The sequence below is a fragment of the Puma concolor genome, chromosome D1 (assembly GCF_028749965.1).
Source record: "Puma concolor isolate L17-30 chromosome D1, mPumCon1.1.hap2, whole genome shotgun sequence".
Lineage (NCBI taxonomy): Eukaryota > Metazoa > Chordata > Mammalia > Carnivora > Felidae > Puma > Puma concolor.
Genome location: NC_141676.1, coordinates 62,473,943 through 62,488,902, shown reverse-complemented (window position 1 = coordinate 62,488,902; position 14,960 = coordinate 62,473,943). Strand labels below are relative to the sequence as shown.

At 37.0% G+C, this 14,960-nt stretch overlaps 1 protein-coding gene across 8 annotated transcripts in view; it reads left to right on the top strand.

Moving 5' to 3' along the window:
- NARS2 (asparaginyl-tRNA synthetase 2, mitochondrial) overlaps nucleotides 1-14,960 on the top strand; it is a 139,646-nt gene that overhangs the window by 25,061 nt on the left and 99,625 nt on the right. The window lies entirely within an intron of this gene.

Here is a 14,960-nt window from a genome sequence, read left to right as displayed (position 1 = left end):
GATAATGCTGCTCTGAATATTTGTGTACAAGTTTTTGTTTGAACACTTGTTTTCGGTTCTTCTGAGTATATACCAAGGAGTGGAACTGCTGGGTCATATGACTATTCTATGTTTAACTCTTTGAGAAACTGCCAAATTAATTTTCCACAGTGGCCGCACCATATTATATTCCCAGCAGCAGTGTGTGAGGGTTCCAGTTTCACTGCATCATCGCCAATGCTTGTAATTTTCAGTTTCTGATTATAGCCATTCTAATGGATGCAGTATCTCTTTGTGGGTTTGATTTGCACTTCCTTAATGACAAAGAATGTTGAGCATCTTTTCATGTGCCTGTTGGTCATTTGTATATCTTTGGAGAAGTGTCTACTTAAGTCTTTTTTCAATTTTTTAATTAGCTTATTTGTCTTTTTGTTGTTGAGTATAGGAGTTCTTTTTCTATTCTACAAACAAGTCTATTCCCTCCATTTCTCCAGCAGTGTGAATGAAGCCTCTGATGTTGCCCCTGGGTGGCACAGCCTTGGTATGCCCATAATCTCCCAGAGATGGCATTGATTCTGGCTGGACTCTCTGGCCATCTCTTTCCCATAGCACACCCAGCTCTTAAACTCCACCAATTCCAGGTGATTGCACTATTGTTTTCAACAATATTCCGGAGCATAAATTGCTTCACAGACTGAGCCAGTCAAATTCAGGCCCCTTTAAAGGTGTACTTCCAAAAGTCAGTGTTTGAATGTATCCTGAGCCCACAAAGTCTCCTCCCTGCGATCTCTCAGGTTTGCAGTTTAGTCTTTGTCTCCAGTGAATCTGTCCATAGCTAGCATTAGCCTTTTAGCACAAGCATTTTTTAAGAGTACACTTAGGTTTGAACTTCTCCATACTCTGTTGCAAATGAAGTTGGTTTCTTTAAAAAAGAATTGAAAGTGCTTTTATAGCCTGCTTCTATCCCTAGGCAAAATCCCTGAACCAGGCTGTGGTACTGGAGGCAGGGACAATGGACACTTCTCTCTAAGTGACATGCCGATATAGCAACCGAGCTCCACGGAGTGGGTGGCAGCCCCACGTCTCCTCGGCTTGCCTCTCCAAGTGTGGAACCCACACCTTGTGAGGCTGGGCAAGAGAATCAGGGCCCAGTATTCTTAGTGCCTTGCCCAAGGCCGAGCCTCCTTCTGATCAGCAGGGACTGGGCAGAAGAAGGGAGACCCTACCTCTTGGCCACATTCACCCAGAACTTAGCTTCAGCAGTAGGTAGCTGTGGAGAAGGTGAGAAATGCTGGCATGCTGTCCCTCCTGCTAAGGTAGTCCTCCAGCTGGGAGCTGAGGTTTAAAAAAGCCTTCTTTCATTGGCTGTTTTATCTATCTGGAGTGGAGTTTCTGTCATGCTGAGCTGTGATGGGGAAGGGAGGGGGAGTGGGTTGTCATTCAAACACCACTTGTCCTTACCAAGTTTTGGTAGATTTTCTTGAATAGATGTTTCTTCATTTGCAATATGTCCTTAGGACCATTCCCAGAGACTTTGAATGGCTGAGGTGAGGGTAAGGTGTGTTTTTTATTTTTTATTTTATAGCTTTCATCAGTTTCACTGAGGAGTGGGTCTGCGCAACTACCCCTCTGTCATGCCAAAGGTGAGAGTTAAAAAGGAGGAAAAAAGACTTGTTACTTTGAACTACTTTTTACCACCACAATCCTCAGTTTTCTCACTTGTAAAATGTGATTGACACTATGCTTATAAGTTGTAAGGATTAAGTGACACATATGAAAACTTAAAACTGCTTTTCAAAAATAAAAGTTCATATGCAAACTTAATAAGATAATAATATGCAAAACTTAATAAACAAAACTTTCTCTTTTCCAAACTGTTGTGCATTCTAGAAATGGTAACCGTAAGTTACTGGACCTCAGAAATTTTACTTCTTTTATGTTTTTATGGCTAAGTCATTTATGACACACATCATTTTGGTTCTGCTTGATGTTTGCACTTTTTTAATACTCTTACCTGTTTCTTTTAAACCTTCAAGATGGTATGAGGGCTAACCCAGGTCCAACCTCTTTTCAGAACAACTTTTTCATCTAACATGAAGCTTTTCCTTCTTCCAAATCCTGTTGTACTTGTGTTCAGTTGCTGTATAGCCTATTTTGACATTCAGTTGTTCTTTACTGGGTTTTTTTTACATCTGTTTTGTTTCCTCTTGTAGATTGTAAACTTCTTATGGGGAAGAATTGTGTCCTCCACGCTACCTGACATTGGTGGGACATTTGGATACTTGGGCTTTTTTTTTTTTTTTAAATTTATTTATCTATTTTGAGAGAGAGAATTGGGGAGAATTGGGGAAGCAGAGAGAGAGAGAGAGAGAGAGAGAGAGAATTCAAGCCGGCTTCACACTGTCAGCGCAGAGCCCATCGTGAGGCTCAGACTTACCAATTGTGAGATCATGACCTGAGCCGAGATCAAGAGTTGGACGCTTAACCAACTGAGCCACCCAGGCACCCAGGATACTTGTTTTGATGAATATTTTCTGTGGGCGCTTTTAGCTTTGCAGAACTTTCAACTTTAAGATTAATCCTTTTCTTCTTTGTCGAGAATGTTCATTTCTGCTAGGGGCATCCAGTTTCTGCCATGTGAAAAATGCCTACAACACATATCTAGGAAAATAGATAAGAGTCATACATACTAGTGTTTGCCCCAGGCCCGGGGCCTACTGTTTTGTGTGCTTTGAATTTTTAATCATCTGCTTGTATTACTTAAAAACAACAACAACAAAAATATGTAAAAGTTACGTTGTTCACAAGTGACAAAGGGTGTGTAAAAAATTAGTTTCCCTTCCACTCCTGACTCTCAGCTACCCAGTTCTCCTTGCCCTAGGCAGTCACTGTTCTCGTTTTCTCTTGAGAGTTTGTACCAGCCTTTATTTCTGTCAGCAATATGCGTGGGTGCTATTTCTTATGAATCATCTGTCAGTGTATTACCAAATTTTTTTAACTTTTCTTTTCCAATTTTAACCAGATACATTACTTTTTCAATGAAACTAATTAAAGAGAAGAAAGAAAATATCACAGTAGATTAAGAGAAGCAAATCTGCTTTCTGGGGCATTGAGAAGAGCACTGACTTGATACTGTGTTTTTGCTGTTTCCACTGTGAAGTGAGGATTTTGTGAATCAACACATAGTTTAAAAAAAAGAAAAATCCCTCAGACTGTGAGCCCATACAGCCTGCTGCTACTAGGTCTCATTCGGAAGACTGAGCTATTTCTTCCATCCTACAGCATCCACCAAGTAGAGTACGTTCTTAAAATGATCTAATCTCATCAGCCACACAACTGGACTAAAATTGCACTATTTGATTCATCTTGTAAATATTTGTTAATCCTCCTTTCTTGTGAATACTGTGCTAGTTAGTGCTGTTTGACTTACAAAGTTATTTCCGTTTTGCTTCTCAGCAAATGAATTTGCAAGACATTTTTAAATGGGAAAAACAAAATCCAGAATAATAAATGCCACCAAAATAATGTGACTTTGAAAGCCAGACATATTAAAAGAAAATTGCAGATATTACAAGGATACATTTTAAGTCAAATCATTAAGAATATAAAAACACTGTGAAATCTGAATCCAGTTATGCTTGGGTTCATAATTTTAAAATAGTTTTACTTTGATTCAGATGCCAGTATTTTACCCTGATGATAGATCAAACTAATAACATCTAATGTTTTGTACAGTATGTTAAGTCAACTAATACTTTTATAGTACTTGATTGTATATATGTTATTTCATTGGTGTTTTTTGTAATGTTAGACCACTAGACAGGCTTTCTAAAAGGACTAATCCCATTTTATTAGCTTTAAGTAATCCAGGCAGAAAAAGAAAGAGAAATAACATTTATTGAATACCAAGTATATTTCAGGCACCATGTCAAGTTCCTTTATATTATATCATCTTTTCAGCAACCTTTTGAAGTAGGAATTTGTTTGCCTTTGGGAGAACAAATACCGTGTGTTTCTTGTACATTATTGTATAATACCTGGTACATTCTCTGGCACGTGGTAGGTGCTCCATAAATATTTGTAGAGTAAGTTCTCTTTCTTTTTTACATGAGGAAACCAGGCTCAGATTTCAAAACAAAACAAAACAAAAAAAAACAGCTTACCAAAGACCACACAGTTAAGGGACAGAGTTGTAGTTTAAACAAGAACTGTTTGGCAGTCAAGTAAATGCTGTTTGTACACATCACATGGACTCCTGAAATTGGCTTTTGAGAAAGATACCAAAACTTTAAAGTTTTGAAGTTAAAGATTCTTCATGAGGTAGCAGACTACTGTTAAGGGCTGAGCACCACACTAAAATAAAGTATCCTTGCCTTTTCTTTTTGGCCATTCTTCCCAGACAGCCTTTTATTTTCCTTGGGGAAGGAGAATAACAACATTTACTGATAACCTATGGTTGACAAGAGCTTTAAGTACTGCTTGTTTTTGTATAAGTAACCTATGAGTAATTCTTAATTCATTTTATTAAATATCATGTAGATATCAAATAATGCAAGCTATGTAGGCAGTGTAAAGCATACACCTGTACCCGTTACTGAACTTAAGAAGTAGTTATTGTTATTACCTTTGATCCCTCATTTTGTGCCTTTCCCATTCCATCTCCCTCCCTTTTCCTACTGTGCCAATTTTATGTTTGTTTTCCTGTGCTTTAAAAAAAAAAAAGTTTTAGGGGTGCCTGGGTGGTTTAGTCAGTTAAGTGTCGACTTCAGCTCAGGTGATGATCTCACAGTTTGTGATCAAGCCCCATGTTGGGCTGGCTGCTGTCAGTGCAGAGCCCACTTCGGATCCTGTTTTCCCCTTTTTCTGCCCCTCCCCCACTCATGCTTGTGCTTGCTCTCTCTCTTTCTCAAAAATAAACAAACATTAAAATAGTTTTAGGGATGCCTGGCTAGCTGAGTCTTTTAAGTTCAGGTCATGTTCTCACAGTTAGTGAGATTGAGCCCTGCATTAGGCACTGATAACTGGAGCCTGCTTGGGATTCTCTCTCTCTCTCTCTCTCTCTCTCTCTCTCTCTCTCCCTCTCTCCCCCTCCCTCCCTCCCTCCCTCCCTCCCTCTCCCCTCCCCACCTATCCCTCTCCTGCTCCTGCTTTCTCTCAAAATAAATAAACTTTAAAAAATAATAAATAAAAAAAATTTTTTTACCACATGGGTGTGCTTGTAGGCAAAATATTGTTTCTTTTTGCATGGTTTTCAACTTAATACAAATGGAATCATTCTCTTCTGTGATAAGTTGGGTTTTTGTTTTTGGTGTGGTTTTTTTTTTTCCCCTCTGTATATTTCAATTCAATCCAAATCTCTGGGAAATAAGATTTAAGCATTAGTATTTTTTAAGGCTCTCTGGGTGATTCCAATATGCCTTCGAGAGTATTTACGAAATAGTGGAAGTGCATGTTTATAGTTTCAGTTTTGCTACATAAATCCAGATTTTTACTGAAAGAGAAGAATGTATTCAAACTCCCACCAGTAGGGTGTGCTGTTCCACATCCTTGCCAACACCTGATATTTTTAGTCTTCTAAAATTTCGCCAATCTCAAGGATGTAAAATGGGATCTTGATGTCATTTTCTCTGATAAATATTGAGGTTGGGAATGTTTTCTTATGGTTATTGGCCACTCATTTCTTTTTCTATAATATTTTCTATTGTGTTGTCTTTTCATATCAGTGTTTTTATATTCTGGATAATATTTACCCTTTGTTGAGTGTATTGTTGCAGATATTTTATCTCAGTTTCTGGCTTGCATTTTCTCTTTCTTTATAGTATCTTTTGATAAACAGTTCTTAATTTGAATTTAGTCAAGCTTCAGTCATTTCCTTTATGGTCTGTGCTTTTGTATCTTGCTTAAGAAATCTTTTATTGGGATGCCTGAGTGGCTCAGTCGGTTAAGCATCCAACTTCAGCTTAGGTCATGATCTCACGGTTTGTGAGTTTGAGCCCTGTTTCAGGCTCAGTGGTGACAGCTCGGAGCCTAGAGCCTGCTTCTGATTCTGTCTCTCTTTCTGTCCCCTCTCCCACTTGCACTCTGTCTCTCTCAAAAATAAATAAACATTTAAAAAAGTTTTTTAAAGAAATCTTTTATTGTCTCCTAAAAATTTTATAGCTTGTGCATTATACATATGTCTTTAATCTACCTGGAATTGAGTTTTGAATATGATGTAAGAGTCCCGGTTTTTTTTAATGGATAACTGTTTCAGCACTGTTTATTGAATAGTTCGTTTCTCTTCTTGTGATCACAGTTGCCAACTCTGTCATAAATCAAGTTTCCACATATGTGTGTGTTTCTGTATGTTGTATTCAGTGGTTTATCAGAATATTCCTATGCCAATACCTCACTCTCTCAATTGCTATAGCTATTTGAGAAATCTTAACATGTAGTCAGAATCTTTCTACCCGTTCTTAGGAGTTTCTTGGCTATCCTGGATCTTTTTCTCTTCCATAGAAATTAATCAATCATGTTGACAAGCCCCAAAAGGAACTCTATCTGGCCTTTAATTGGAATAGCACTGATTCTGTAGATCAATTTGGAAAAACTGGCATCTTTATGGTATCAAATTCTTATCCCTGGACATGATGGATCACTCTGTATTAGGAGTTTTTAATCTTTTTCAAAACAGTTTAATCATTTTCTTTATACAGATTATGAATACCTTTTTATATTTAATGCTAGGCACTTTATATTTTTTGTATTATTAAATGTTGTGTTTATCTTTGGAAGTATATTTTTCATTTATTGGGTACAGTTTTCAATATATATGTATTAGAACAAGATTATTGTATATGCAGATATGTAATATGTTTACTGATATTTAGTATACTTTATCTGCCATTTACTGATATGTTAAAATCCTCTGGTACTTTTTCCATTTTTTCTCATAGTTTTTGCTTTATGTGTTCTTTAGGCTATGTTACTGGGTATATACAAACTTAGAACCACTTGTTGATTAAAATCAATGTGCAGTTTTATAGTGGGCCTCTTTCATTCTAGCACTGTTTTTTGCCTCATTGTCTATTTTGTTTGATGTTGACTTCACCATACTAACTCGGTTTTGATCAGTATTTGGCATGCTTTTTACTATCACTCATTGTTTTACTGTTAACCTTTTGATTTTGTCTTATGTTTAAATTGTAATCTTGGAAACAGCGTATAGTTTAGATTTTTGAAAACATTAAATCACTTAGTCTTTGCCCTTTTCCTGTTTAATTTAGTCCACTAATGTTTATTGTGATTGCTTATGCATTTGGATTTCTTTTAAACATCTTACTTGGTGCCTCTGCCCTTTTTTTTTTTTCTTTAAAAAAAAAATTCCTCCCTTTTTTGCCTTCTTTTGAAAAAATTAAAATCTTTTACTGGTTCTTTTTTTTTTTTTTTTTATGCTCCTTGTTTAGAAGAGACTGCTGGAGGTAAAGGAAAAAGGAGAATTTGAGGCAGTGATTCTCAATCTTGACTGCATGTTTAATTCACCTAGAAACATTAAAAAGTATGAATACCATGAGACACCTGGGTGGCTCAGTCGGTTAAGCATCTGACTTCAGCTCAGGTCATGGTCTCATGGTCTGTGAGTTCGAGCCCCGTGTCAGGCTCTGTGCTCACAGCTCAGAGCCTGGAGCCAGCTTCGGATTCTGTGTCTCCCTCTCTCTCTGCTCCTCCCCTGCTCATGTTCTATCTCTGTCTCAAAAATAAATAAAAACATTTCTAAAAAATTAAAAAAAAAAAAAAGTATGAATACCTGGGCTGTGCCCCCAGAAATCCAAATTAATTGGTCTGAGATGTCATCTAGCCTGGGGAATTTTTAAAGTTTACCAGGTGCAGTCAATATTAAAAGCTACTGCCTTTGGAGAAACTCTTAAATATACGACATCAAATGTAGAAACAGGCTTAAAAGCTAGGTGATTATGGTGAACATCCTTTTCTCCCCTATACCTATAACTCTTTTGCCTCTACCAACTAGGAGAATTCACTAGCTAGTTCAGTTTTTTTTCCCTGTTATGTACTAATAAGCACAGCTTCATATTGTGTCATGTTGAGAATTTTTATTAAAAATTGTTTTTTAAATTAAAATGAGCAGGGGAGCACCTGACTGGCTCAGTCAATGGAACATGTGACTCTTGGTTGATTTGGGGATTGTGAGTACCAGCCCCACATTGGGTGTAGAGATTTCTTAAAAATAAAATCTTTTAAAAAATAATAAAAATGAGCTGGTCCTCAAATCTTTATCCAGAAGATAAAGCTGACACATGAAACTGTAGATGGAATAACTAAATATTTAATTGGATTTGATATGGTAATTGTACAGAATTATTAAATGTCAAATGTAGTTCACATTTTGTTTGGTAAGTCTGCTAGGAGAATTCTCTGACAAGAGAAATTAGGTGCTAGAGTGGTCAGTGATGTCCACAGGACAAAGTAGGCAATTTGTGACTCTTTTTGATATTTCTGTCTTTGATTTTTGCTCTTAATTTTTATGTTTCACTTTCTGCGATGAATAATTGTAGAAAGAGAAGCACGGTGAGCAAAATATATAGTGTATTAGGTATTGTAGTGACTGTCTCAAAAGGTAGCTCCCTAGTGTACTCTGCTTCCCAGTGTTAAAACCCTTCTGTTGTCCCCTCCCACACTTCATTTGAGCCATTTCTGTGTAACCAGTAAAGCAAGATAGAAATGAAGCTTCCTTAGCTAGGTCAAAACCTTAGTTTCTGCCTTTGGTCTTTTGGAATGTCAGCTCTAGGGGAAGGCAGCATCTGTATGAGAAGTCTGACTGCCATGAGACCATCATGCTTTGAGCTAGCCCACACTAGTCATGTGGGAAAGCTAAAGACAAAGATTCCAGGCCAGCACCCAGCTGTTGGAGCCATCCCAGCTAAGGTACCAGACTTGTGGTTGAAGAAATCATCTTGGATGTCTAGCCCAGTTGAACCTTCAGATGACTTCAGTCCCAGCAACCATTTGGCTGTAACCACATGAGAGATCCCAAGCAAGAACCACCCAGATGAGCCTAAGCAACCCACAGAATCATGAAAGATAGCAGTAGATGTTTATTTTAAGCCACTGAGGTTTAGAGTGCTGTGTTACTCGGCAATGGATAATCAGAACAGATGGTGATTTGTACTGTGGAATAAATTAAAGTCGGGGAAAAGAGGTTAGGAAGTTATTGGAAGGGCATTCAGGTTTAAACTGGGTGGTCAGAAAAAGACTCAGAAGATATTCAAACAAAAATATGATGGATGTGAGGGAGTGAGTGAGTAATGTTGATGCCTGGGGGAAGAACATTCTTCAGTCAGAAGGAACAGCAAATACAAAGGCCCTGTGCCTGAAGCTGCCTAAAGTTTTTAAGAAATAACCATGAAGGCCAGTGTAGATGTAGTGAACGAGGGGAACTCAGACTGGTGGTGTAACAGGTTGGGGGTAGGGGCAGGTGATCTAGGGCTGTGATGTTTAACTTCGTAAGGTGCAATATAACAAGTGTATTGTGATAACCCCTTTTTCTCTTGAAGTATAGATAATAGAAGCTTTTAAGCACTTTATTTTAAAAAGAAAATAATACAGTGTTCCCAGCTTCCTTATAAAGAAGACATTAGGTGAAAGTAATATAATTTGCATATTTCATCGTATGAATGCTGTGGTGTGACAAGTCTAGATAGGCAAGCCATTATATAGAGTTGCTCACACTTTGAGAGCTGTAAATTAGGATTTAAATAGATATGTTGTATTAGTGACTCTAAAGCCATGAAATGTGTTGCTAATGATGATGGGATTTTGTGATATAGTGAATGATTCTTGGTGTAGAGTTCTACACCAAAGTGCAAGCTTCCCTTAATTAACATGGAAGATGCATCCTGGAAAATTCAGAGTATATTGAAAGAACAAAATTCACATAATTCACAAGAATATTCCATGGAATATTTGAAACTGATAGTACCCACTAAACACCAATACTTCTCCCTAATCATTGTGATGATCAAGATTACTACTAGAAACCTCAGATAGAGGGCTTTACAAAAGGCCATTGTGAGAAATTTAACTTGTAGTGAGATGCAAAGTCATTAGGGAGTTCTAAGCAAAGGCATGATGTAAATCACATCTGTTTTAATGAAATTACTCTGCTGTATGGAGAATAAATGGTAGGTGGGTAAGTACAGAAGAAGAACTACTTAAGAATCTAATGCAGTAATCCAGGTAGACAGATGATAGGGGTTTAGACCAGAGTTGAAATGGTAGATCCTAAAATGTGGTTGGATTCTGGATATATTTAGAAAGTAGTTTATGCATGTCAGCACCAAGGCACATTTTTTGTTGTTGTTGTTTTTGTCATCTCTACTCCTGGCCTGTATTTTCCTAGTAGTTATGATAGCGAGTCCACATCTGTTAAAACCTTTAAACTTTTAATATGGAGGAGATTGTTTTTTTCTACAAATGCTTGTTTCCATTGCTTATTTTTTATCATTTTATTTTTTTTAATTTTTTTCATCATGATAAGTGTACTCTTTAATCCCCATCCTGTATTTCCCCCCATTCCCCTCCCCACCTCCCCTCTGGTAACCATCAGTTCCTTCTCTGTAGTTAAGAGTCTGTTTCTTGGTTTGTCTTTTTTTTTTTTCCTTTGCTCTTTTGTTTCTTAAATTCCACATGTGAGTGAAATCATATGGTATTTGTCTTTGACTTATTTCGCTTAGCATAATACTCTAGCTCCATCCATTTTGTTGAAAATTAAATAATTAAATTAGAATACATTAAATAATTAAAGTATGAAGTTGACTTTCCTTTTTTTTTTTTTTTTTTTTTGGTTAACATGAACTTTAATGTTTCTGGTCCAGACATTAGAATTTAGTTAAGTGCTCAAATGAAAAGGTCAGCTTCATAAACACTAGAAAACTCTTTTGAGCTTATTCTTTTTAGGGCCAATGCCATTTAATTGTTTTGAGGAATGGATTTTTGTTGAAAGTCAGACACTTATTTTATGGTTGCCATCCTTGAAGGAAGCATTCCATGGCATTGTTGACTTAAGGAGACACTTTGATCTCCAAAAATGATACAAATCTTTTTTTGATGATGTTTGAGTAGCACCAAAATGATGACATTTATATTCATATGCCTTATAATAGTTTGTTCTTAAGTACCACAGTCACAGGTGAAAATGACCAAGCCCTTCTGTTCCAAGTATCATCATCTTGCTTTGCTCCACACAGCAACTGCAGGAAAATGTTTTTACATTGTTGATTGGATTCAATTTTTATACTGGGAGGAGGTATGGGACATAAGGGACAGGCTTTCTTAGAAATTTGACAAGGATTCAAGATGCTTGGTGCAATTTTGTTTTATAAAGATTTGAGTGTCCATTATGTCTAGTGGTAGCCAAGTCCTTTAGGAGGGACAAAAGAAATATAAAATAGTCCCTATCAGGAAGGAACTACGGAAGACATGAGTGCATACAAAGTTGAATAACATTATAAACCAGTAAATGATTAGGTGGAGAAGATTGGTCAAGCATTATATCTCGGGGAACAGCAAAAACAAACACTGAGGGTAAGAATGACTAAGGTAAATGGAGGGAACAAGATCAGTTAGGTTTGAAGAGTATTTTCAATATGTTTTTCTGTTTTTGAGAGGTTTTAATTGAAAATAATAGAAAGAAGCCTGAAAAGGTAAAGGAGCTTAGAACAGAGTAGAGGACACACTGCAAAACCAGTGAGGATTTATAAGCTCGATGAAAGCATCAAGAATAGGGTAGAAGGAGGGAGAGATAGGAGTAGGTCATGGACCTAGATCATGGACATAAAATCTAGATATGAAGTGATACAGACCAGGTCTTGGTAGCGATGGTAAACATGGAAAGGAGGGAGCGAAAGAGAAGTTTTAAAGTGTTGACGAAAAGGTTTGGAACCAATGTTTTTATGATCAGAAAGAGCTAAAGGGGAATTTTTCTGATAAGTCATATTTCAAATTAGCCTTTATTGCTTGAATATTTCCCTCCCGCCTCCTCTTAGGGTTCTCACTTTTTCCTTTACCTCAGTAAATGTGAGATGTTCATTTAGTTGATACGTACAAGTGGTTTGGAGACTTAACTCTGGACAATAGATGTCCCTTCTCATGGAAAGGGGCTAGAAAATGGGACAAGCTAGAAGCATGTCATATCCGTCTTTATAGCCCCAGTCTGATAACTAATATGGCAAAAGTAATATTTTTTAAATGATAATGAAGAAAATGGTTGCTACATTTTCCCTTACCCCTTCATATTTGGGAGCAAATTTGACTTTTGGCAATTAGCATTGTTTCTCTCCTGAAAGAAAAAAAAGGTAAGGCAGCATTGTTTATTCACCTTTTGTTTTGCCCCCGCCTCACCCTCTGATCTTACAGACAACCAAACCCATTTTCTTGTTATTTCCTTTGTTCTTTCTCTCTTTCTCGACTGCTCAGCAGGAAAGCGGACTGTTTACAAACAGTCTGAGCTAACAACTTCCTTTTCTGCTGATCAAATAGTTGCCAAAATGAAACCTTTCACAGGGCTGAGGGTGGGTGTTCTAGCTAGTGGGTGTTCTGGAATGTAAATGGATCTTTATTTTAAGAAAGATTATTTTTATATTAGAAGTTCAGTGTATACCAAGACACATTTGTAGCGATTGGAAAGTAAGGAAACATGACCTCGACTTACTGGAGATTATTGAATCATTGAAAGACCTACTTACATGGCTTGTTAATAGCAGGAGACTCTCAAAACTACCATAATCAGCAAAGTAGAATATAGCTTATTGTGCCTGTTTTCCTTGGCTTTGGTTTTTATAGATGTGGGATGCAGTCTATGGCATGTCAGGGCAATTGCTGTGACAGGATACCAACCCCCTTTGAGACACAGCTTGACAGGGAACATAAAACTACAAAACCACCAACCTTTGGGGACTATATGACAGATTTAGTTTCTGTGTTTTGTTTTATATAATCAGAATTCCATACTTAGGAGAGACTAATAGACTTTTTTAAAAAAGCATTTTGAATCCTATTGTGTTGTTTCTACTGACAGGAAGAAAAAAAAAAAAAATAGAGCAACCTGGTGTATTAGAAAGATAATTGTACCAGAAACTGAGAAATCTGGATTTTACTATTAGTCTTGCCAAAAACTATTTCAGTATGACATTTGACTTAGCATTTAACACAACATTTTTAAGCATTAGGGTCTTTTTTTTTTTTTCTTAATGGCAGTTATATTAAAGTCTCATCTAACTCAGAGATTCTTTGATTCTTTATTCTATGTGTCATGAAAGGCATAGCCTCTCAATAAACCCTTAAATGCAGTAAAGAAAGAAAATAGGATATTCACCGGTTACGTGGAGCTTACAGATGGTAAGTAGTCTCCTTTTCCTTCATGCTCTTTAAAGGAAATTGCGGATTAGGGTAAACAGGGCAATGGCATGCTGTTTTGATTTTAGACCTTTTAGATTTCTGTGCCATGCTTCATCTTTATACATTCTGTTCTTGACTTTTCCTCCTGGGATTATGAGTAAATGAAATAGGGGAAAATGTAGGTGGGGGAGGAGGGGACAAAGTAGAAGATGGAAACAGGGTAAAAGGGAGTCAAATAGGATGTGGGTGCTTTGGTAACTTTGGAGGTCAAATAAATTTTCCATTGTTGTCTTCTTTTCTACTGTTCGGTTTACTGCTCCTTACTCTCTCCTTGCTCTGTGTTTTACATGGAGTTAGAGTCAGATTTGTGTGGGCTTTTCTACTCTATTCCCTTGGGATTTTGAAACTACTCAGCTATATTTGTTCTGCTATGAGAACAGATAAAAAAAAAACAGCAATTCGAAATACTTATTTAATATTTTCTTGGAAATCCTCAAAGAAACAGAGAGAAATTTAGACCTCCATGATAGGAAACTCCCTGGGATACACATATTTAAAAATTTTTTTTCTTGACTTTGTATTTTCTGTCTTCCAATGGCAGAATAACCTAGCAAAAGAACATTTTCTGTTGTGCAGGATAGAGAAAGGCTGGGTTAAATTGCATTGCACTATTAAACTTTATGTGATCAGGGTTAGGGTTAGTTGAATCAAAGCCCATTCGAGTGGGAGGAACTTTAAAATCATCCATTGTGATTTTCGTATGTTTTTGCTCAAAAGTCATTTCTAAATAAAACCTTATACTGTGACCCAGTATATAAACTAGATAAAAGTAATTGTTTCTCAGCCAGCTCAGATCTGCATTGTTGGTAATTTTACGCTGATCGCCTGTATTAATATCAAGCAGAAAGTTGGAAGATTGCCAGAAAAATCTTAGTTATGTAGGACTCTGTACATATTGCAGGACAACCTTGACTCCTGTCCACTAAATCCCCCTAAAGTTTGAAAATATTTGCTAGGAAACATTACCATCACCGTTGAGAGGCAGGAGTCTATGATCTCTCCTGCAGTAATCTTACCCGGTTCCAAGGCTTTGTGTGCCGTCTACATACTGATGACTACAAACCGTTATCTCCATCGCCACCCCCTCTTTCTGGGCTCCAGATTTGTAAAAGCAACTGCCTACTTGATGTTTTTTCTTTGATGTCTAGTATACATTCAAACATAATATGTCTCAGATATAACTCTCAACTTCTCTCCATAGCCTCTTCCTCTTCCAGTCTTTACCATCTCAATAAAAGCTACTGCTACCGGTTCAGTTGTTTATTAAGTAAACAACCTAAAGGTGAAACTTATTCATGCTTCTCCTGTCTTCCTCAACCCCACATCCAATGTATTAGCAGATTTTGTTGATTTACTTCAGTGTAAATTCTCATTATCTCTCTTTCTGTTTCCAATGTTACCCCTCTGATCTAAGCCACTGTCTTTTCTTGCCTGTGATTAGTCTCACCATTTACACTCTTGTTCTCCTATTATCTGTTCTCCTCTCAGACACTAGTGTAATCTTAATACACATCATGCCAAAACACTGC